Below are 24680 nucleotides of genomic sequence, written 5' to 3' on the forward strand. Positions count from 1 at the left end.
GTAATTTTTGTTTTTAATTCTTTTTATGTGGTGTATCACATTTATTGATTTGCAAATGTTAAACCATCCCTGTATCACTCGTATGAAACCCACTTCATCATGGTGGGTTAGCTTTTTGATATGTTGTTGGATTTGGTTAGCCAGTTTTTTTTTTTTTTTTAACAATTTTTGTATCTATGTTCTTCAGGGATCTTGGTCTGTAATTTTCTCTTTTGGTTTTGTCCTTTCCTGGTTTTGGTGTTAGGGTGGTGCTGGCCTCATAGAATGATTTAAGGATTCCCTCTTTCTCTCTCTTGTGGAACAGCGTCAATAGGATTGGTACCAATCCTTCTTTGAATGCCTGGTCGAATTCAACTGTGAATCTGTCTGGTTCTGGACTTTTTTTGGTTGGTAATAATTACCATTTCAATCTTGCTGCTTGTTCTCTTCAGGGTATCTGTTTGTTCAGGGTATCTAATTCTTCCTGATTTAAGCTAGTAGAGCTGTATCTTTCCAGGAATTTATCCATCTCCTGTAGGTTTTCTAGTTTATACATGTGAAGGTGTTCGTAGTAGCCTTGAGTGATCTTTTGTATTTCTGTCATGTCAGTTAAAATACCTCCCGTTTCATTTCTAATTGACCTTATTTGGATTTTCTCTCTTCTTTTCTTAATCTTGCTGATGTTCCATCAATTTTATTTATCTTTTCAAAGAATCAGCTTTTGGTTTCATTTACTTTTGTATTGTTTTTTGTTTCAATTTCAAAATGATCTTTTGGGTTGGAATCACCAGACTGCTGCTTATCCTGGATTCTCTGTGGACTTTTATAGTCATTGAACCCTCATCTCTTTCAACACACAGCCTCAAGCTGGGTTGTAATTTATCTTTGTACATGCCAGTGTTCATCTTTCAACTGAGCTATTGAAGGACAGATTATTTATTCATTTTTGATATCCCTAGTGCCTGGCACACAGCAACACAGTATAAATGTGGTTTTGTTTTTGTTTGTTTGTTTTGGTTTTGTTTTTTATTTTTATTTTTTGAGACAGAGTCTTGCTCTTGTTGCCCAGGCTGGAGTGCAGTGGTGTGTGATCTTGGCTCACTGCATTCTCTGCCTCCTGAGTTCAAGCAATTCTCCTGCCTCAGCCTCCCAAGTAGCTGGGATTACAGGTGCCCGCCACCATGCCCGGCTAATTTTTGTATTTTTAGTAGAGGTGGGGCTTCACCATTTTGGCCAGGCTGATTGTGATCTCTTGACCTCCAGTGATCCACCCGCCTTGGCCTCCCAAATTGCTGGGATTACAGGTGTGAGCCACCATCCCCGACCTTAACACAGCAAAAACGCTGATATTGTCATATAAAATATCTGTTGTCTTATTAATTGTAAAATTCTAAAAACTAAAGGGTTTAGAAGTCTTTTTTGGAGAACTTTATAGAGAAGACTGCAAATGAAATATACCAGAAATAGGGACAGATTTAGTGCTTTGGGTCCACAAGAAGGAAAGTAGGGGGGTTCCCTGGGTCTTTGTTGGATGCTAGAATAGCTCCAGAGGTGAATGTGGTTCTCAGACTGCAGTGTATTTTTAGAAGATGGTATCCAGGACAGTTTATCATGTCTGGACAATGCTGAGCAATTCAATGCTAGAATTTAATAATTAGGACAACAGTAAGTGCATGGTGTTCATCCTTAAAATTCATTTTATGAATCATGCTACCTTAGGCATAATTAGAATAAGACCGCACACAGTGGATTTTCCCCCACTCATTCTTTTCATTTGTACTATGTGATTATGGCAATGTATGTGGTCTTCCCATTGAATCCTCATTATTTCTCTGCGTAGTTTCATAACAAAAAAACTATCAGTCTGGGATTGCTGTCAGCTGATTTTTTTCTAGTCACTGAGTTGCTCAAGTTACTGTTTAAGCAAAATCGGTAGCAACTACAGCAATTTAAAAATAAAACTATTTTAAAAGCAATAAAGTATTTTTGTTGTTGTTGTTGTTCTTGCTGTTGGTTTAGAATAAGCCACATCAGTCTTTCAATTCTTAACTGTTCCAAAATTCAATCTGAGGTCTCGGTGTAGCATTCTTTCTTTTACTTTGTTGTATTTATTATCTGGGGGCGAACACTTAGTAACTAGGAATTTATTTTAATGAACAATACTGTAAATCTAATAAACTCAAAAGACATCAAAAGGACTCATTCACTAGCTAGCAAATTGCTACAAAGTGATAAATAAGAGTCAAAATCAAATCATGTAATGATGAAGTCACAAACATGAAAATATCATTGGTGACGCAAAGCAGAGCTTCGTAGCACATTTCCTGATATTTAGTTCAGGTGCTGTCTCCTGCCTCCGTGTCCCCCAAACCCCGTCCCACCGCCCTGCTGTCTACTCCCTTGTCAATTCTTTTATTCCTTTATGATTTTACCGTAATGAAATTTATCATTCATATTTCAGAATATTTTCAAATTCTTCTTAGGTACTCTCCTCCAGGGTATCTGCAAAAGTAGATAGAGAGCCTGGGTGGTCACATGGCAGGGAAAATAGGAAACATTTGAATTGAGTATCATTTGGGTGAGGGTCCTTGCAGATTTAAATCCAGCCCATTCTCCCTGCCTGCTCCCTCCTGACCGTATGCCTGAGATGTGGCTGCAGGGGGAGACTAACCTCAGAACACCTTTTCTTCCCCACTGAGCATGTGGCATATACCCAGTTGCCAGATTAGAACTAGCAACATCCAAAAATGGCCTAAATTGGTTACAGATTGGGGAGATAGTATTTAGTGGAGTTGGCATGTATATTCTGATCTGACCCCAAAGCCCTTACTCCTCTGCTGTTCCTGTGGCACTAGTTTGAGGAAAGTAAACAGTTTAGCAGCCACTTTCCCTTTATGCCTGACAGGGTGTGGGACAAATTAAGTTAAACAGTTAAAATATTGGGCCGCTTCGATTGGGTATCTCAATTAGAGCCAGAAAGTTTAGGGAACTAAGTGTATTGGTTAGGTTATACTGAGTTGATTTTCTGTTGAATCTTAAAGAATCTTCCCTGTCAACAATTTCTTTAGGTTATTTATGTAGCACTTCCCTTACTGCCTTAAAAATTGTGTAAAGCAAAGAGTCAAATTCCATTTATCATGGAATCAGTTTAAATCCCATTTTTTTCACTGGGGTATTGGATGCTTTTTATAATTTCTTTCACTTTAAAAACCAATTATTTGCTTTTGACTATGTGTCTGTATAAATTTGAAATGGATTCTAAAGTCTAATTCATAAAGAGATTTTGCAAAATTATATTTTTGAAAATTTATCATGTTTTGTCATTGATTTATCAAATACTTTACATATGTTGGCTAATTTTAAGAAACAAAAGAAATGGATCATTGTCTGGAAGCTATAACTGCCAAGTTAACTTCAAACCAAATTTTTATAATTTTATTGCACATATATGAATGCAACTGCAAGAATTAATAATAAAATATTTCAAAATAAGATGACTGGTACCAAAATGAAATTATAAGTTAAGGTAGACAGAGGTTGAATTACATAATGTAAATCCTCTTCAGATTTTCACAAAAAGAAGTAAGTGCTGTGGGAAAAGAGGTGTACTGTTTCCCCGTAATTGCATTGTGTCCTAAGCAATTCTTGATGAGGTAAGTTTGCAGCCAAGAAGACAAGTTGAGCTTTATTTACCTCTTTCAATGGGTGCTATCTCTTGGATGTGCTCAGACCCTGAGAAGCCTACGGTCTACATTTTTTGTTTTAAGTCTTTATGACTTTATGATTGGATAACCTTGGGCAAGTCAACATCAGAGGATGCAGTTCATAGCTATCTCTTTAGATTTTGAAGGATTCAAATGAAATTTCTACTGTAAAATGTTTGTGAAATCTGAAGTATTATCTAATTGTTAGTTATTATCTCACAGCTTGCATTTTTAAAAACAAGCATTTCATCGATTTGTTTGAATCTAAAAGTGTAGCTGTCATACAGGGAACAGACTTCCTTGAATAAGTGTATGAAAAAAATTCCTGAAGGGGCTAATTAACCATCTGTGGGAAACAATACATTTCTTTATAGAGTTGGACTAAATGACCTCCTCTTAGTTTTCTTCAAACTCTAGGGTTCTCTGATTGCTTAATTTTGTAAATTATTAGTTATTTAGAAAGATCTTCCCTTTTGCTATCTCTTTGTTTGAAATTATCACAAGATTTAGAAATAGCTCTTTATTACTTCTAATTTGTATAATCGTCACAAAGAATTAGCTTTTGTATCTGGACTAATTTTGCTTAGCACAGTGATGCCCCGTTCCTGTTTGGAGGTTACATATTATTGCAATAATTGGTGTACTGCATGTGCAAGTTAATCTTAAGAAATGACTGTTCATCAGTGCATCTCTCTACTAGCTAACCCAATTAAGACCAAATTAACAATAAGACTGTAAATGTTTGCGAGATTCCAATAGCCATTTAACTTCTTTGAGAAGAAATCAAATATAGTGGGAGGAACACTGAATTAGGTTTAGACTTTATGTTGACCCTCCTTGATTTAAAATGAAGGAGGTCTCTTTCTGTGCTTCATTAAATTGGATAGTTTAAAAGAAAAACACTAGAAATTATGAAGAACTAATACAAAGCTGTGTTTGTAAGCATTTTGTCATCCCTACCATGGACATGATACTGTGCTGAGTACTGACATGCAATAATCTCACTTATCAATGCATGTCAGTACTCAGGATGGTACAGTAAATATTGGTAAGATTCCAAAAGTCCTTTAACTTCTTTGAGAAGAAATCATAATAGGAGGAACATTAAATTAGGTTTAGACTTTATGTTCAATGCATTTCCAGTACTCAGAAAATACTAAGCATTAAGTTCTTTACTGAGCATTCTGTCATCTCTACTATGGACCCAGTACCGTGCTGAGTACTGGAGATGGCATTGATGAGTGAGATCATCCTTGCTCTTGAACTGTTCGGTCCAGGGTCAGTGGAAGTTGAGCCCTGGCTCTCTATAGCGTCCCCTCCTGTGACTGGTTCATGTACAACTAACCAATGAGATCTAATGCCATTCTCCATGATATCTCCTTTGAGATTTGCAGATCCCTCTCATAACCCTTATCTAAACTACTTGAATCAAATACTTTCATCTTTATTTCTACTTTTTGAAGTGAAGTTAAGTAATTTCTCTGGGTCTTTCTAGCTTAAAGATCCTTGAAGTACTTACGTGGTAATCGTAACTATTTCATTTGAAGCATTCATCTGACCAAGATGTGAGCTATCACGCAGTATAACTGTGTGACATTAAATGATGGACACAGAGATGTCTGACCCAAGTTTCCCTTCAGGATGACCTTTTAACTCCTGCTACTCACAAGGATGGATACAGACAGTCTGCAGCTGTCAGCTCCTCCTGGGCTCCTCAGTTGCAGTAAGCTGCCTCCCCAAGGGCACATCCCTCCTGAGGCAGGCCATAATTCAGGCAGCCCAAATCTAGTGGTTGATAGGGGCAGGAGCAGAAAGGCCCAGCCATTTAAGCTCACTAGGAGGCAATTCTCACAGGCGGTGCTAGCTCCAGAGATCCCCACTGAGTGAGCCTGGGCTTTTCCTCTGTGCATCACAGTCCCATCTCTACCTCTATCCAATCCTGCTTCTGGAGAACCCATCTGGCAGCAAGGAGGTTTCTAAGAATGCTATTTGTTACTTGCTCAAGCCCTGTATTTTGTTTAAAAATTGTTTCTTTATTTAAAAGGCTGTTTTCAGAGTAGCAGAACCTTCTTCATGGTGGAAGGCTAAATACAGACAGATATGTAAGTATTTCACATAAGAAGGTAGTTGATCATGGAGCAGAATGCCCCAAACATCAATTACAGCTTAATGTCTTTGACTATTATGAAAAACAGCCTTTCCTTTAAAAAAAAAAAAATGTTTTTCCATAATTTAGCTTGACGTGTATCCCCAGGCCCTGTAAAAACTTCCACTACTTGTCCACTACTTGTCAATGAGTGATAGTTTCGTTTCTTGTAAAGTGCCAAAATGAGAATTCAGAGTTTCATTTTGGAGAAAAGTGGGATTTGTAAAGTGTTGCATGGGGAAGAATGGGCTAGTTGACCTAAAACAAAGTGGGGGATATGGGGATGTGTATGTGGGCTGGGAGTTATATATATTTATGTGTATATTCCTAAAATTCTTTGGCCAGTTAACTAAAATTTTCTAAGTACATATGGAAAAAAGTAAATTGCCATTCATTTTATGACATGTCAAACAATGTTGTTGTTCAAAGGAAACCAATTTCCCATTTTTATTATTAAAAAAGGCTTAAAATAATAACTTGTTCCAGATAATTTACCTTTTAAGATAATAAAATAATTGATTCTAATACGCTTTTTAGAGGAAGAGGGATTTAATATGGTTCTTGAAGAACATGTAATGCTGTAGAAGGAACAAGAGCAACTTCTCCAGGATAGGTGGAAGGGCCCTGGTAAAGTAATGGTGGTGATGGGCACGGTGGCACTGATGTGGTTCCATTGTCACCTTGTTGTCATTGTGTGTTAGAATCTGTTGGGTGTAATGCTTCTTTGTGTATTTTCTCTTTTGTTTCCTAGTGCAGTTTCAATATCACTACAGTAGAAGCTTATCTCTCCTCTGAGTTCCAAAGCATCTTGTTGAAATTCTTGTGGCATTAACTATTGTACTCTGTACTTCACATTGTAGATATTTATGTGTTATATCCTCTCCTCTGCTTAAGCTTAGCATCTTTGGAACATAAGTCATGTTTTAAGTAGCACACTCAGAGTGTTGACAAAATAAGTGTTCAGTAAATATTTAGTGAATCACTAAAGTGATTGTGTTGGACAAGGTGATTATAATCTTGTTCTTACAACAGAAATAAATGAAGAATAAAGAGTGCTATGGTCTGAATGTGTCTCCCCAAATTCTCAATCTCCAGTGCAATGATGTTGACAGGTGGGGCCTTTTGAGAGGCGTTTGGGTTATGAGGGCACCATCCTCATGAATGGATTAATGCCATAATGAAAGGGCTTGAGAGAGTCCTTTCTTTTTGCCCTTTTATACCTTCTGTCATATGAGGACACAGAGGAGGAGTGAGGAGGCAGCATCAAGGTGCCACTTTGACGCAGTCCTCCCAGGATACCAAACCTCCTACTGCCTTCATCTTGGACTTCTCACCTTCCAGAACTGTAAGAAATAAAATTCTGTTCTTTATAAATTACCTAGTCTGTGGTACTCCGAATAGCCACACAAACAGACTAAGACAATGAGGTTAAATGAGTTTTCCCATCTTAGCACATTTATTAAGTGATCTGTTCGACGCCCTGGTTTTCTGATTTAACCTAGTCCTTTGTTTCTATTGACCTATAGGTATTTAAAGATGGGAAACTCTTTTTCTCTGGAAGATGAGAGGCAGACTAGGAACTGACAGAGTTTCTGTGTTCTCTTCAGTCTCTTTCTACTTTTGGCAGTGCTCCTTGTTTACTCACGGGCTCGTGCTGGTTTTCTTACATCCTTAACTTAACTCTTGACCCACCTTGTTCACCTTCCCAAGTCCTAACCATTCTTTAGAGTCCAGCTTCTTGGATCTGGGTCACGTTATCAGGTAACCAAGGCCAGTCTTTTGGACTTTGCCGCAGTAGGCAATAGGCAGGGTTGGTGTTCTCTGTCAGAAGTGAAGTCAGGAAAGGAATGGAATATTAAAGAACAAATACACAAAAATAAGGCACAAAATCGAAGGGAAGGTCACTAGCTGAGGCTTAGAGGAACTAAGGAACAGAGCAGGCACCCAGATGACAGCCATTTTGAGGAATCTGTGGGCAGGTTTTCCTTAGGCAGCCACATCTTTCGAAGGTCCATGTTTCTGCCTCTCGAGATGTCCCTCCATTGTCTAAAACGTATGCAGCTCTCTCAGCCAGCTCCTGATGCTTGAAGTTTGACTTCCTCAAACTGTTCCAGGCTGCAGTGATCTTTCAAAAGTTCTGTTGCATTTGTTTCCTTTCATGGTTTCATTGTTTTTTTGATGGCTTTCTATATTATCCTACAAGTTCCATGAGGATTGAGTATTTATGTTTTAAGAAATGTACTAAGTAATTTACAAGCAGTTACCTCGTTCCATCCTTTTAAGCACTTTATGAAGTACCATTGATATTCATGTTGTACAGATGAGGAAGTCCGACAAATAGCCTCTTAAGGACCCCATAGATATTAAGTGGTGAAATCAGGATTTGGAATCAGACTGCTTGACTGTCATTAAAGGCTGTACTCATAATCTGTTACATTATATCGAATAGATATAACTTACTATTCCCAACAATATTTATTTTCTTAAATTATAAGGCAGATTAATGTTTTCAAAATAAAAAATTGGTTAAAATGCTGCTTGAAGTAACCTGTAGTCTGTGCCTGTGGCAGGGACTAATAGTTAGTTAATTTTAGGTAGGTTTTATTCTCACATAGTCCTTATGGCTGAAGAATGGGCTATTCTGTTATCAAGGATACTAGCTAAAATAGTATCGTGTTTAGAGTGCCGTGGGGGAGGGTTCTGTGTGTTTTGAGAGAGAACTCCAAGTCTTGGGAAGCTGCCCCTGTTTCATAGGCATTTCACGCCTGTGAGGTTCTCTCCAAGGGGGATGTTGTCTTTCATAATGAGTTGCACTCAGCATCTTGAGGCAGATGAGTCAGAGATGCCTTTCCTTATCCACATGTAATTCCTGGCTTTTTGGTTATTTTCTGGACCAACTGAGTAGATGGTTTTTCTGAGGCGTGTGAGACAGACGCAACCTTGAAAAAGGGAAGCATTGCCAAAAACCTGGCTTTGTCTGAGTTTCAAGCATATGTTTTATAGGGTTTTTATTCACAGAAGAGTCAGAAGACTCTTGTTTTGTTCACAGGAACAAAAGTTTGTGTGGCCTATAGCAAGCTCCTAATGTCTTTCTGTCCTTGTCCCTCCTCCCTCTTCAGTAGCTCCTGTTTTTATATAGTCTTCAAAGTGTTCAGTCTAAAAACATTTATTAACCCTCTGCATGCCAGGTAGACTTTTTTTTTTTAATATCCTTATAGGTTCAGAGATGAATAAGTCATAGGAAATAACTTAAAAGCATCGACTTTTTTTTTTTTGAGATGGAGTCTTGCTCTTGCCGCCCAGGCTGGAGTGCAATGGTGCAATCTTGGCTCGCTGCAACCTCTGCCTCCCAGGTTCAAGCAATTCTCCTGCCTCAGCTTCCCAAGTAGCTGGGATTACACGGGTTCAAGCAATTCTCCTGCCTCAGCCTGCCAAGTAGCTGGGATTACAGGCTCACACCACCACACCCAGCTAATTTTTGTATTTTTAGTAGAGATGGGGTTTCACCATGTTAGCCAAACTGGTCTAAAACTCCTGACCTCAGGTGATCCACCCACCTTGGCCTCCCAAAGTGCTGGGATTACAGGTGTGAGCCACCACACCCAGCCAAAAGCATCAACTATTGAAGGGTGCAATAGAGACAGATAGTTTATTTATATACCGTAGTAAATGCTGAGTTAGAGGTACACATAGGTACGAAGTGCCTTGTGGACATAAAGGGCACTTGATCTAATGTGGAAGTCCAGTCTCTGGAAAGATAATACTTGAGGCAGGTATTGCTGGATGAGTGAGAGCTAGCAGGGGAAAGGGGGGCTGTCTAAGCAAAGAGCATAGGCATAGTAGACAAAAGATTGTAATGGTATGTGAGAAGAACTTCAAGCACACTGGTATTAGTAGAGCATAAAATACGAAGTTCCATGTGTTGGAGATGAGACGAAAAAGGCATGGAAGTGCTACATTTACGGAAAGCCTTGCTTGCCTTGCCAAAAGGTTGGAATTTCATTCTGTGGCTTTGGAAACTGTTTATACAAAGAAATGTAATAGTAAAAACTGTATTTTGAATTAATTATTCTAACTAAAATATGGATAATGAATAGGGAGGAGGAACAAGACCTTGAGGAAGATCAGGTGGGTGTTAATTAAAATAGTTTAGCTATTTTAAAGCCTTAAATTATTGCAGTCATTTTGAAATATAGAGAAGTCTGTTGCTCTGAAGGCCAGATGCTTTGGTAGCTCTTGATGGGATCAAATTATAATCAATAGCAGTCTGATTCTTGAATATTGTATTTACTAAAAAATTCATTGTGTTATACTAAATCAATTTCTAAAAAGTGCCACTCTGGTCTTATCTTTAATTCATGCTGTAAAATCTGGTGGGTTAGGCCTGTGTTTAGAGAGTTTGATATAAAGAAACCATTCTTATAAATACAAATGGAACTGATTACATATGATGTCTGTCTAGAACCAAATAAAGAAGATAGTGGCATTCATGAAGACGACATTATAGATGCTTCTAGAAAAGTCTTAAAGAAAATATCAGGTTTCTAGTCAATAACCATAATTTCCAAATACATTAGCTATTGAGTGCTGCCTGCCCTTAAAATAAAAGCACATTTTCTTTCTGGTTTTCCATGTACAGTATGACTGAGCTCTCAGGAAGAAGACCCTTGGCTCACTTGGTCACATTCATTAATTGTTATTACCTCATGACTACAAGTATAACCCGATATACTAAATAGTTGAAAAATTCTTCTTTCTGACTAACCTAAATATCTCAGATTCAGTCCATTTTCTTCTGTTGCATCCTCGCTGGAGATGGAGAACAGGTGGTCACCATGTGACACACTTCGATTTTACAAGCAACTAAAAGAACTTGTAAGTTATTTCCTTCACCTTGGATTTCCCTTTTGGTGCTCATCATGTATTCATCAGAATGTCAGAAGTATTTGAATACTGTCATTTCCATGGAGAGTTGAGGTATCATTTTATGAGAAATGACAGCATCCTTACTTAGAGAAACATTTAGGGGTGTGTGTGTGTGTGTATGTGTCTGTGTGTGTGTGTCTGTTTCTTTTTGAAATTGAATTAGGGCTTTTTTGAGTCTCAGGGTTTTAAATTCCAGCGTTCTGTTATTGTAAGTTAATTTCATTAGATGTTTCCAGTTTGTTGTAGGTTGATGTTGGACCTCATGATATGGAGAGAAAATATTTGAAGTATAGGAAAAAACAAATAGATAATGCTTCTTCTTAGCCTTTGCATTAAAATGAACTTTCTAATTATTTTTTAAGTATTGTTAGTAATAAAATCGATTAAGTTAGGATACAATTTTTCTTTGTATTTATTTTGGCAATAATGAATGACTGAAAAGCCATAAATAAGACTGAAGGTGAGGAGAAACTTAAAATCACAAATAATTGACACACGGGACAGATGGTCACCTTATTCAGTTTAACTGAAAGGAAAATTTCAAGTTAATTTCTTCAACATAAAACTGAATTGCATTTGAAGATTTTTTTAAATCTATATAAATTATAATACCTGAAACTTAATTTGTATCAGTTGATGTATTAAGAGTTGGAAGAAAGAATGATAAATTATTAGTAATAATTAATTTTGAATTTTTGGTGACCAGAGAACTAAGCTTTTAGGAATTTTCCTAATTCTAATTGATAAATTCCTTCATAAAGAAGAACCCTATTTCTCAAGTCAAGCAGTAAACAGAATTGATAGAAATATTTATTTTAGGTTTTCTCTAGTTTGTAAGTTATTTTCACAACTTAGCTTTTAAGTCTCAAAACTGCAATGAGTTCATTATTAAAAACATTAATTAAGTAATTCTTGAGAAATAATGAATCACCTCATGCCTGAGAATTAATCTCACATTTTACCCACCAATGGCTATTTTATTTTTTCTTTGCAATCCTTTGCAAATATAAGAAAAGATTAGCATTGTATAAGAGTGAGGATTTTGAATTTTAGACAGGTTGTATTCCAGTGAAAATAAAGTAATGGAAAATTTTCAGTCAGCTATGCTTCTACATTTTAAAGAAATATCAGAATGTATTCTGCCAAATAGTTCTTCAGGATATTTGAGTTTAATGGTGTAAGGTATGACCAGCCCTCACTCACAGACTTGGCATAGTTGTAAACATAGTCTAGACTTTCATGAGCTGTATGAGTGGTGACATGGGTAATTTCACAAGAGACAAGATCATGACTTGACTTACAGACTGCATTTTTGCAAGTGTTCTGGTCATGTTTATGTGATGTGACAGAGGGACTTCTTGATTATAAAGCAATAGTGAAGGATAACAAAACGTCAGCATTCACTGAGTGCTGAAACTGCACAGTAAAGTAAAATGAAAAGAAAAGGTATATTTTTGTGACTGAAAATTGAGATTCATTAAGTTTGTGGACTAAGCCATGTGACTTGAAAGTAGCTAAGTGGCAGCACTACCACCCAGCCTTCTCTTTTAACTACCAAGCTGACAATTTGTATGATGATTTCCATAATGCTGGTTGTCATGTTTGCCTCACAAGCAGACAATTTTCAATGCCAGCACCATTTGCTTCTTCTTTCCTTCCTTTAAGACTTTCATTGCTCTCATCACTTAATGTGAAATTTTGATAATGGAATTTTATCATTGAAATCTACAACCCCAAACTAAAAAGGACAAAGCAGTGCTAAGATAGCTGTTGAAAGGGCAGTAGTAGATATTTTCTACAATTCTCACCTTTCTAACTGTTGATATTCCTACCGGTCGATGACCTTATTGCATCTGGGGTCATTTGCCAACACACAGGGCCACAACACCTGTGGCCATCCCTGTGAAGTGTTCCTCATGGGAGATGTGCCTAGGAACAGTTTATATACAGGACCACCAGAAAAATAACTGTTTGTGCTTTAAGTAACCAAATTCTTACCTATACTCCACTCGATTCCAGAATGTTTAAGCTGAAATCATTTCATCGTGCTTTCTTACATGATAGAGAAGGAGGCCAAGGCCCCAGAGTGGTGAAGTGTGCAGTGTAATATAACCAGTGGTAAAACGGAGAGGACAATTATGACTGTTGACAGTGTTTACAGAATTGGCTAAACATCATTCATTCATTCATTCATTCACCAGTCCTTTTTCTGTGGAAAGTAACTTGTTAGCTCACAACTTAGTCTAGGATTTCCCAACCTCAGCACTATTAACATTTTGGAGTGGTAAACCTGTCAAAATCATTGTCTCTGTCTGTATTTCTCTCTCTCTCTCCCATGTCTTTATCCTGGGGAGTCCTACAATCTGATTATGGGAATTGGACCTTAGAAAAGAAATATCTGCAATAATAATTTTTTTCCTAGAACTATTCTTATAAAAGAGCAACGCTTTTTTTTTTTTTTTAATCCTAAGATCAAAGATCAAGGAAGGAGGGTCAGAGGAAGCCAGCTGAGGGCATTCTGCAGTACAAGTTCAGACCATGTTCTTCCAGCTGGAGGGAAGAAATGCTGAAGGAGAAGGAGTGCCAGGCGTATTTGAGGAAGGCATCTGGGAGCTTCCCACAATGTTTCTGCCCAGATTTTTTTATGGAAACTTAGTCACATGCACACATCTCATTGCTAGGAGACAGGGAATTGTACTCTCTATTCTTAGCAGCTGTGTGCCTTCCTACGATTAAAGGGTTCTATTACAGTGAAAAAGGATGGAGCTCTGTCAAATGGGTGTTCTTTTTTCTTTTATTTTTTATTTTATTTTTATTTTTTATTATACTTCAAGTTCTAGGGTGCATGTGCACAACGTGCAGGATTGTTACATAGGTATACATGTGCCATGTTGGTTTGCTGCACTTATCAACTTGTCATTTACATTAGGTATTTCTCCTAATGCTATCCCTCCCCCAGGGCCCCATTCCCTGACAGGCTCTGGTGTGTGATGTATGCTGCCCTGTGTCCAAGTGTTCTCATCGTTCAGTTCCCACCTATGAGTGAGGACATGCAGTGTTTGGTTTTCTGTCCTTGTGATAGTTTGCTCAGAATGATGGTTTCCAGCTTCATCCATGTCCCTACAAAGGACATGAACTCATCCTTTTTTATGGCTGCATAGTATTCCATGGTGTATGTGTGCCACATTTTCTTAATCCAGTCTATCATTGATGGACATTTGGGTTGGTTCCAAGTCTTTGCTATTGTGAATAGTACCGCAATAAATATACGTGTGCATGTGTCTTTATAGTAGCATGATTTATAATCCTTTGGGTATATACCTGGTAATGGGATGGCTGGGTCAAATGGTATTTCTAGTTCTAGATCCTTGAGGAATCGCCACACTGTCTTCCACAATGGTTGAACTAATGCTTCCCACCAACAGTGTAAAAGCTTTCCTGTTTCTCCACATCCTCTCCAGCACCTGTTGTTTCCTGACTTTTTAATGATCGCCATTCTAACTGGTGTGAGATGATATCTCATTGTGGTTTTGATTTGCATTTCTCTGATGACCAGTGATGATGAGCATTTTTTCATGTGTCTGTTGGCTGCATAAATGTCTTCTTTTGAGAAGTGTCTGTTCATATCCTTTGCCCACTTTTTGATGGAGTTTTTTGTTTTTTTTCTTGTAAATTTGTTTGAATTATTTGTAGATTCTAGATATTAGTCCTTTGTCAGATGGGTAGATTGCAAAAATTTTCTTCTATTCTGTAGGTTGCTTGTTCACTCTGATGATAGTTTCTTTTGCTATGCAGAAGGTCTTTAGTTTAATTAGATCCCATTTGTCAATTTTGTCTTTTGTTGCCATTGCTTTTGGTGTTTTAGTCATGAAGTCTTTGCCCATGCCTATGTCCTGAATGGTATTGCCTAGGTTTTCTTCTAGGGTTTTTATGGTTTTAGGTCTTATGTTTAAGTCTTTAGTCCATCTTGAGTTAATTTTTGTATAAGATGTAGGGAAGGGGTCCACTTTCAGTTTTCTGTATATGGCTAGCCAGTTTCCCCAACACCATTTATTAAATAGGGAATCCTTTCCCCATTTCTTGTTTTTGTCAGGTTTGTCAAAGATCAGATGGTTGTAGATTTGTGACATTACTTCTGAGGCCTCTGTTCTGTTCTATTGGTCTATATATCTGTTTTGGTACCAGTACCATGCTGTTTTGGTTACTGTAACCTTGTAGTATAGTTGGAAGTCAGGTAGCATGATGCCTCCAGCTTTGTTCTTTTTGCTTAGGATTGTCTTGGCAATGCTGTCTCTTTCTTGGTTCCATATAACCTTTAAAGTAGTTTTCTCCAATTCTGTGAAGGAAGTCATAGGTAGCTTGATGGGGATGGCATTGAATCTATAAATTACCTTGGGCAGTATGGCCATTTTCACAATACTGATTCTTCCTATCCATGAGCATGGAATGTTCTTCCATTTGTTTGTGTCCTCTTTTATTTTGTTGAGCAGTGGTTTGTAGTTCTTCTTGAAGAGGTCCTTCACATCCCTTGTAAGTTGGATTCCTAGGTATTTATTCTCTTTGTAGCAATTGTGAATGGGAGTTCACTCGTGATTTGGCTCTGTTTGTCTGTAATTGGTGTATAGGAATGCTTGTGATTTTTGCACATTGATTATGTATCCTGAGACTTTGCCGAAGTTGCTTATCAGCTTAAGGAGATTTGAGGCTGAGATGATGGGGTCTTCTGAATATACAGTCATGTCATCTGCAAACAGGGACAATTTGACTTCTTCTTTTCCTAATTGAATACCCTTTATTTCTTTCTCTTGCCTGACTGCCCTGGCCAGAACTTCCAACACTATGTTGAATAGGAGTGGTGAGAGAGGGCACCCTTGTCCTGTGCTGGTTTTCAAAGGGAATCCTTCCAGTTTTTGCCGATTTGGTATGATATTGACTGTGGGTTTGTCATAAATAGCGCTTATTATTTTGAGATACGTCTCATCAATACCTAGTTTATTGAGAGTTTTTAGTATGAAGGGCTGCTGAATTTTGTCGAAGGCCTTTTCTGCATCTATTGAGATAATCATGTGGATTTTGTGTTTGGTTCTGTTTATGTGATGGATTACATTTATTGGTTTTTGTATGTTGAACCAGCCTTGCATCACAGAGATGAAATCAACTTGATCATGGTGGATAAGCTTTTTGATGTGCTGCTGGATTCAGTTTGCCAGTATTTTATTGAGGATTTTTGCATCGATGTTCATCAGGGACATTGGTCTAAAATTCTCTTTTTCTGTTGTGTCTCTGCCAGGCGTTGGTATCAGGATGATGGTGGCCTCATAAAATGAGTTAGGGAGGATTCCCTCTTTTTCTATTTATTGGAATAGTTTCAGAAGGAATGGTACCAGCTCCTCTTTGTACCTCTGTTGGAATTCGGCTGTGAATCTCTCTGGTCCTGGACTGTATTTGGTTGGTAGGCTATGAATTATTGCCTCAATTTCAGAACCAGTTATTGATCTATTCAGAGATTCAACTTCTTCCTGGTTTAGTCTTGGGAGGGTGTATGTGTCCAGGAATTTATCCATTTCTTTTAGATTTTCCAGTTTATTTGCGTAGAGGTGTTTATAGTATTCTCTGGTGGTAGTTTGTATTTCTGTGGGATCGGTGGTGATATCCCCTTTATCATTTTTTATTGCATCTATTTGGTTATTCTGTCTTGTCTTCTTTATTAGTCTTGCTAGTGGTCTATCAATTTTGTTGATCTTTTCAAAAAACCAGCTCCTGGATTCACTAATTTTTTTGAAGGGTTTTTTGTGTCTCTATCTCCTTCATTTCTGCTCTGATCTTAGTTAATTCTTGCCTTCTGCTAGCTTTTAAATGTGTTTGCTCTAGCTTCTCTAGTTCTTTTAATTGTGATGTTAGGGTGTCGATTTTAGATCTTTCCTGCTTTCTCTTGTGGGCATTTAGTGCTATAAATTTCCCTCTACACACTGCTTTAAATGTGTCCCAGAGATTCTGGTACATTGTGTCTTTGTTCTCATTGGTTTCAAAGAACATCTTTATTTCTGCCTTCATTTCGTTATTTACCCAGTAATCATTCAGGAGCAGGTTGTTCCATTTCCATGTAGTTGTGCGGTTTTGAGTGAGTTTCTTAATCCTGAGTTCTAATTCAATTGCACTGTGGTCTGAGAGACAGTTTATTGTGATTTCTGTTCTTTTACATTTGCTGAGGCGTGCTTTACTTCCCACTGTGTGGTCAATTTTAGAATAAGTGCAGTCTGGTGCTTAGAAGAATGAATATTCTGTTGATTTGGGGTGGAGAGTTCTGGAGATGTCTATTAGGCCTGCTTCGTTCAGAGCTGAGTTCAATTCCTGGATATCCTTTTTAACCTTTTGTCTCCTTGATCTGTCTAATATTGACAGTGGGGTGTTAAAGTCTCCCATTATTATTGTGTGGGAGTCTAAGTCTCTTTGTAGGTCTCTAAGGACTTGCTTTATGAATCTGGGTGCTCCTGTGTTGGGTGGATATATATTTAGGATAGTTAGCTCTTCTTGTTGGATCGATCCCTTTACCATTATGTAATGGCTTCTTTGTCTCTTTTGATCTTGTTGGTTTAAAGTCTGTTTTATCAGAGACTAGGATTGCAGTCCCTGCTTTTTTTTTTTTTTTTTTTTTTTGCTTTTTGTTTGCTTTGTAGATCTTCCTCCATCCCTTTATTTTGAGCCAATTTATGTCTTTACATGTGAGATGGGTCTCCTGAATACAGCACACTGATAGGTCTTGACTCTTTATCCAATTTGCCAGTCTGTGTCTTTAATTGGGGCATTTAGCCCTTTTACATTTAAAGTTAATATTGTTATGTGTGAATTTGATCCTGTCATTATGATGTTAGCTGGTTATTTTTCCCATTAATTGATGCAGTTTCTTCATAGCATTGATGATCTTTACAATTTGGCATGTTTTTGGAGTGGCTAGTACTGGTTGTTTCTTTCCATGTTTAGTGCTACCTTCAGGAGCTTTTGTAAGGCAGGCCTGGTGGTGACAAAATCTCTCAGCATTTGCTTGTCTGTAAAGCATTTTCTTGCTCCTTCACTTATGAAGTTTAGTTTGGCTGGATATGAAATTCTGGGTTGAAAATTCTTTTCTTTAATAATGTTAAGTATTGGCCCCCACTCTCTTCTAGCTTGTAGAGGTTCTGCCAAGAGATCTGCTGCTAATCTGACGGGCTTCCCTTAGTGGGTAACTGACCTTTCTCTCTGGCTGCCCTTAACATTTTTTCCTTCATTTCAACCTTGGTGATTCTGACAATTATGTGTTTCGGGATTGCTCTTCTCAAGGAGTATCTTTGTGGTGTTCTCTGTATTTCCTGAATTTGAATGTGGGCCTGCCTTGCTAGGTTGGGGGAGTTCTTCTGGGATAATATCCTGAAGAGTTTTTTCCAACTTGGTTCCATTCTCCCCATCACTTTAAGGTATACCAATCAAACATAGATTTGGTCTTTTCACATAGTTCCGTATTTCTTGGAGGCTTTGTTCATTTCTTTTCATTCTTTTTTCCCTAAACTTGCCTTCTCGCTTAATTTCATTAATTTGATCTTCAATCACTGATACCCTTTCTTCCACTTGGTCGAATCGGCTATTGAAGCTTGTGTATGCGTCACGTAGTTCTCATGCCATGGTTTTCAGCTCCATCAGGTCATTTAAGGTCTTCTCTACACTGTTTATTCTAGTTAGCCATTTGTCTAACCCTTTTTCAAGGTTTTTAGCTTCCTTGCAATGGGTTTGAACATGCTCCTTTAGCTCGGAGAAGTTTGTTATTACCGACCTTCTGAAGCCTACTTCTGTCAACGCATCAAAGTCATTCTCCATCCAGCTTTGTTCCGTTGCTGGCGAGGAGCTGCGATCCTTTGGAAGAGAAGAGGCGGTCTGGTTTTTAGAATTTTCAGCTTTTCTGCTCTGATTTTTCCCCATCTCTGTGGTTTTATCTACCTTTGGTCTTTGATGTTAGTGACCTACAGATGGGTTTTAGGTGTGGACATCCTTTTTGTTGATGTTGATGCTATTCCTTTCTGTTTGTTAGTTTTCCTTCTAACAGTCAAGTCCCTCAGCTGCAGGTCTGTTGGAGTTTGGGGGAGGTCCACTCCAGACCCTGTTTGCCTGGGTATCACCAGCGGAGGCAGCAGAACAGCAAATATTGCACCACAGCAAACATTGCTGCCTGATCCTTCCTCTGGAAGCTTCATTCCAGAGGGGCAAATGCCTATATGAGGTGTCTCAGCCCCTACTGGAAGGTGTCTCCCAATTAGGCTACACAGGGGTCAGAGACCCACTTGAGGAGGCAGTCTGTCTGTTCTCAGAGCTCAAACGCTGTGCTGGGAAAACTACTGCTCTCTTCACCGTTGTCAGACAGGAACATTGAAGTCTGCAGAAGTTGTCTGCTGCCTTTTGTTCAGCTATGCCCTGCCCATAGATGTGGAGTCTATGGAGGCAGTAGGCCTTGCTGATCTGCGGTGGGCTCTGCCCAGTTCGAGCTTCCCAGCCACTTTGTTTACCTATTCAAGCCTCAGCAATGGTGGATGCCCCTCCCCCAGCCAGGCTGCCACCTCACAGTTTGATCTCAGAGTGCTGTGCCAGCAGTGAGCAAGGCTCCGTGGGCATGGGACCCACAGAGCCAGGCGCAGGAGAGAATCTCCTTGTCTGCTGGTTGCTAAGACCTTGGGAAAAACACAGTATTTGGGTGGAAGTGTCCCATTTTTCCAGTTACAGTCTGTCACTGCTTTCCTTGGCTAGGAAAGGGAAATCCCCTGACCCCTTGAGCTTCCTGGGTGAGACAATGCCCTGCCCTGCTTCAGCTTGCCCTCTGTGGGCTGCACCCACCATCCAACCAGTCCCAGTGAGATGAACCAGGTACCTCAGTGCAGAAATCACCCGTCTTCTGCGTCCATTCCGCTGGGAGCTGCAGACCAGAGCTGTTCCTATTTGGCCATCTTGGAACAGACCCTCTTTTTTCTTTTTTAATAAAACTAGCAGAAAAGGGGATTCCATAAGCAGATATTCAGTCAAAGGCAGTTCCTGGAATTGGTTCATGTGGCTAATTCTGTAAGAATGACCAAAACACTTTAACCCTTTCAAGAATAGGGTAGTCATTTTTCCTTTAAATGTTAAAACTAAGCCGTTGTGCTGTTTAATGCTGATTTTGAGAAAGGTGATGTGTTTTAGTCTAGACTCCATCCTCTTGCTGACTGAGTGGCCTATGATTAATTTCCACGAACCTCATTTTTCCATTCTTTAAGATGGGAGTCATGGTCATATGTTGATTTTTTTCCTATCTGTAAGCCTAATCTTCCAGAAATTCTTATTGGTAGGAAAATATACAAAATTGGATCAAGAGAATAAGATTGTGAAGGAGCCTGCAAAGCTCTTGAAAATGTTTGTTTTTCTTATCATAAAATCACAGAGATAACATACTTAATAAAGATGTTAACTTTTATATACATCTTAGGACTATGTATATTGGTATTGAGCCCACCTTATGTTCTTCAGGGCTCTTTGTTCTTGCTCAGGAGTATCTGAGTACCCTGATACTCAGATCTAGGAGTATCACCCCTTGTCCCTTTCACGTGCTCAAGGCCTGGTTCCAGTGCAGACTCCTGCTGCAGTGGGAACCACAGCAAGTATGGTGCCGAGGCTTCAGGGTGCATTGGCTCCTCCCATCAGGTCTAGACAATGGATGGAGTTCTGCACTGTCACCTCTGGGCTCTGTCCTCTCCCATGACTGCCAGAGAGACCAGGTGACACTGAAAGGCGGGAGAGTTCTTGTTCCATGGGGTGAATTTTGATCAATTGTGGGAATGAAGTGGAAGATGAATCTTGCTTCTTGCTTGCTTACCCAATGAACGGCCCCGAGGTGTGTTGGTTTTGGACAGCATGAATGGAGATGTGCCATAGAGGTGGAGCAGCTGTCTGGCTCCTCATGCTGCTGTGGCCAGGTCAGCTGAGACCACTTGTGTTTACCTTCCTTCCTTGTCTCACATCTCTTTATTCCTCAATCTTGCTGTCCAAGATGCACACACACACACACACACACCAAGCTTTAGCAGGCAAGCTTTGCCTCAGGCAATGTTTTCTTGAAAATTTGAACTAAAGCAGTATTATATGTACTATAATATAAAAATCTAATTTCTACTGCTATTGCTTTTACCTTAGGAATAAGAAAAAAAAAATACATCTGTTATTTTTAGTCAGATCCAGTACTTGTTATAAGTGGTCTAAGTAGTCTTTGTTGTGCCTTGTATTTTATCAGTTCATATTTGTTCATCCAGGTTCTTTGTCATCCCGGAAGAGCAGAGAAATCCAAATGCTTGGCATGGAAAAAGCTTCAGTAACTTTAATTAGGAAATCTTCAAATTCACCCAGGGTGATTTTCCAAATATCCTGTCTGGTATGCAGAATTATGTAACCCTAGTTTTGTCCCTAACTTGATGTCAGAGCCATCAGCTTCTAGCCACTCCACACACTGTCTGCCTCCTAATTCCAGTATTCCTTGTCTTCCCACAGCTCCAAGAGGAGATTGACAATTGGATGCTGTATTAGTCAGGGTTCTCTTAGAGGGACAGAATATATATATATATATATATGTAAAGGGAAGTTTAAGTATTAACTTACACGATCACAAGGTCCCACAATAGGCTGTCTGCAAGCTGAGGAGCAAGGAGAGCCAGCCTGAGTCCCAAAACTGAAGAACTTGGAATCCAATGTTCAAGGGCAGGAAGCATCCAGCATGGGAGAAAGATGTAGGCTGGGAGACTAGGCCTGTCTCTCCTTTTCACATTTTTCTGCCTGCTTTATATTCACTGGGAGCTGATTAGACTATGCCCACCAGTTTAAGGGTGGATCTGCCTTCCCCAGCCCACTGACTCAAATGTTCATCCCTTTTGGCAATACCCACACAGACAGACCCAGGATTAATACTTTGTATCCTTCAATCTAATCAAGTTGACTCTCAGTATTAACCATGTTAGATGCTGTCATATGCTTTCAACATTTGCTTTCTCTCACAAGGTTTAAAGTGACATTACAAATACCCAACACCCCCTCTACTTCCTACTTTTCCTCTCTCATCTCCTTTTTTTTTTTTGCTCTGTCGCCCAGGCTGAAGTACAGTGGTGTGATCTCTGCTGACTGCAACCTCCTCTGCCTCTCAGATTCAAGCAATTCTCCTGTCTCAGCATCCCGAGTAGCTGGGATTACAGGCGCATGCTACCACGCCCAGCTAATTTTTGTATTTTTAGTGGAGACGGGGTTTTGCCATGTTGACCAGGCTGGTCTCGAACTCCTGACCTCAGATGATCCACCCGCCTCAGCCTCCCAAAGTGCTGGGATTATAGGCATGAGCCACCATGCCCGGCCTCTTATCCCCTCTTTCCTTAATCTCTTTCTTTGTTCACTTTTCTTTCTTTCTTCCCTCTCCTTTCTTTTGTCCTTTTTCTCCTTCAACTCCCGCCTCACCTCCCCACCTTTTTTTTTTTGGAGGAAATGAAGTGCTATAGTTTTAATCTGTTGCTTCCTTAGGTTGCATTTTACTTTACAAGGAACATGGAACTGGGAACCAGACAGATTTAATTTTGATTATCTGCTGCGCCTGTCATAAGCTCTATGACCTTGGTCAGACTACTTCTCTCTTCTCTGATAATGTTTTCATGCTCATAAAATGAGGATTTATTATTCTTACCTTGTAGAATTTGTATGTGGAGTTCTGGTATGCAAACTACTTTACAACCACTGTTAATTGTTCTCCTAGTCTTGATCAGCACTGAGCATCAGTACCAGTCACAAAATGGGTATTTACTAAAAGCTCAAGTTAATAAATGAATTAATAAAAATCTACTTGTGAGCCAGGTATCAGCACACCCTTAGGCAACTTTCTCTTTTCTCCATTCTAATTTTTGTTCATTCTTACCAATTTTTCAACTTTTGTGCTTCTCCTCCTCTCTCGCTATCCCATTTTTCTCCTCATTTTTAAAACAGAATTCAATTATTGAAGAATTTAACAATGCCTAAAATTTAAAAAGGAAAGTGAATATATTATTTAGAAAAGTGGAGATAAATGTGAATCAATAGCTTAAAAATTTACAAGTATTTGCCTTCAGGGATCAGAACTTTGGAATAGAGATGGAGCAAGGAGCTGGCTTAATTTATAATTTATATGCCTTCACATATGATTAGATTATTGAAAACTATGTATGTCTTTAATAATTAACTTCCACCTATGGAAGATGAATATTTAGCATCCTTACAGTAGCACAACCACTACTACTTCAAACATATTTCCCTTCCTGCTACCTTCCAAATATATATCATTTGATTATATTTTTTAAAAGATCAACGTACATTGTCCACATAACAATATAATTATGGTTCATAGGTGAACCATATCAGATTCTATGATTACTTTTTTTGCATAATTTTTTTGTTTCTTGGCATCAGTAATTGCCTTACTTTCAAATTTTGCTTAATAATCTGTTTCCAAGTACAAGGATATAATTACAAAACAAATCTTGGACCGGACGCAGTGGCTCACACCTGTAATCCTACCACTTTGGGAGGTCGAGGCGGGTGGTTCACTTGAGGCCAGGAATTTGAGACCAGCCTGGCCAACGTAGGAAAACCCCGTCTCTACTAAAGATACCAAAATTAGCCGGGAACGGTGGTGCATGCCTGTGGTTCCAGCTACTCGGGAGGCCGGGGCACGGGAATCGTTTGACTTCGGAGGCGGAAGCTGCAGTGAGCCAAGATATTGCCACGGCACTCTGGCCAGGGCGATAGTCTTAATATGTTTAAACATATCAGATAATACCTTCTCCATTCCATTTGTTTAGAGACATTTCTCTTGTAACTCTCATCTTAGCTGGTTGCTTTAAAGTTCAAAGCTTTACTTGTCCATCTAATTTTCTGGAAGATCATATTACCATGATTTTGGGAGTTCCCTGTGACTCTTTAAACTGAAAAAATTCCTGTTTTTTTCAGATCTTGGGCCTAACTTCCTTGATTTATTCCCTCATGTGAGCAGAGCACACCCGTCCGTATTCTCCTGAGAAATGGTACAGAAGCAGTAGAATTTTTGAGGCCTTGCACATTTGTAAATATTTTTATTCTACCCTCAACCTGGATTGATAATTTAACTAGAAATAGAAAGCTAGGTTTGGATGAATTAGTCCTCAGAAATTTGAAGGCTGTGGATTTTGATTTATTGCTTCTCTTATGCTGTTGAAGATCCATTATGGTTCTGATTTCTGATGATTTTTATGTAAGCTCCATTTTCTTATGGGTTGCTTTTAGGTTTTCATTTTATCCATGTTTTTTAAACATTTTATGATGACATGCCTTTTTTAAATTTTCTCATTCATTGTACAGTGTACATATTGGGCCATTTTAATATGGAAACTTTTAAAAAAAATTCCTTCTGGAAATTTTCCTGAAATTTTTTTTTTTGGCAATTCTCTTGATTTTATTGTCTCTCATTCAGCAGTTCTGTTAGTTAGATGGGTCTGATATCCTTCTTTATGTTTTAAAACTCTATTTTCTGTTTTTAATAGCCCTCTTCCTTATTTACATTTAATTTCTATAAATTTTATGTTGTTTTATGTATCTATTAGTTTTAAATTTTTCTACCCAGAACTGTGTTTTGAGATCCATCAACATTTAATATTTCTCTCTAACTTCCATGTAGCACTCCATAGTACACATCTAATACATTTTATGTACCCTCTAACAAATACCCCAGCTCCTTTTCTGTTCCCACAGATAACACCTTAATGAATATGCTCATTCATGTTAGCTGTGGACATTTCTGTTAGCATCTCATTGAGAGATACACCCAGAAGTTGGTTCTTAGGACACACATATATGTTCCTTAGTAGTGCAATGTTTCCCTCTAAAAAGACTTC

At 38.6% G+C, this 24680-nt stretch overlaps 1 protein-coding gene across 2 annotated transcripts in view; it reads left to right on the forward strand.

Annotated features, from left to right (window-relative positions):
• The window catches only part of ARHGAP42 (Rho GTPase activating protein 42), a 315580-nt gene that overhangs the window by 200869 nt on the left and 90031 nt on the right, over window positions 1-24680 (forward strand). The gene's annotated exons all lie outside the window — the stretch shown is intronic.

This window comes from Pongo pygmaeus, chromosome 9, assembly GCF_028885625.2.
Source record: "Pongo pygmaeus isolate AG05252 chromosome 9, NHGRI_mPonPyg2-v2.0_pri, whole genome shotgun sequence".
NCBI lineage: Eukaryota > Metazoa > Chordata > Mammalia > Primates > Hominidae > Pongo > Pongo pygmaeus.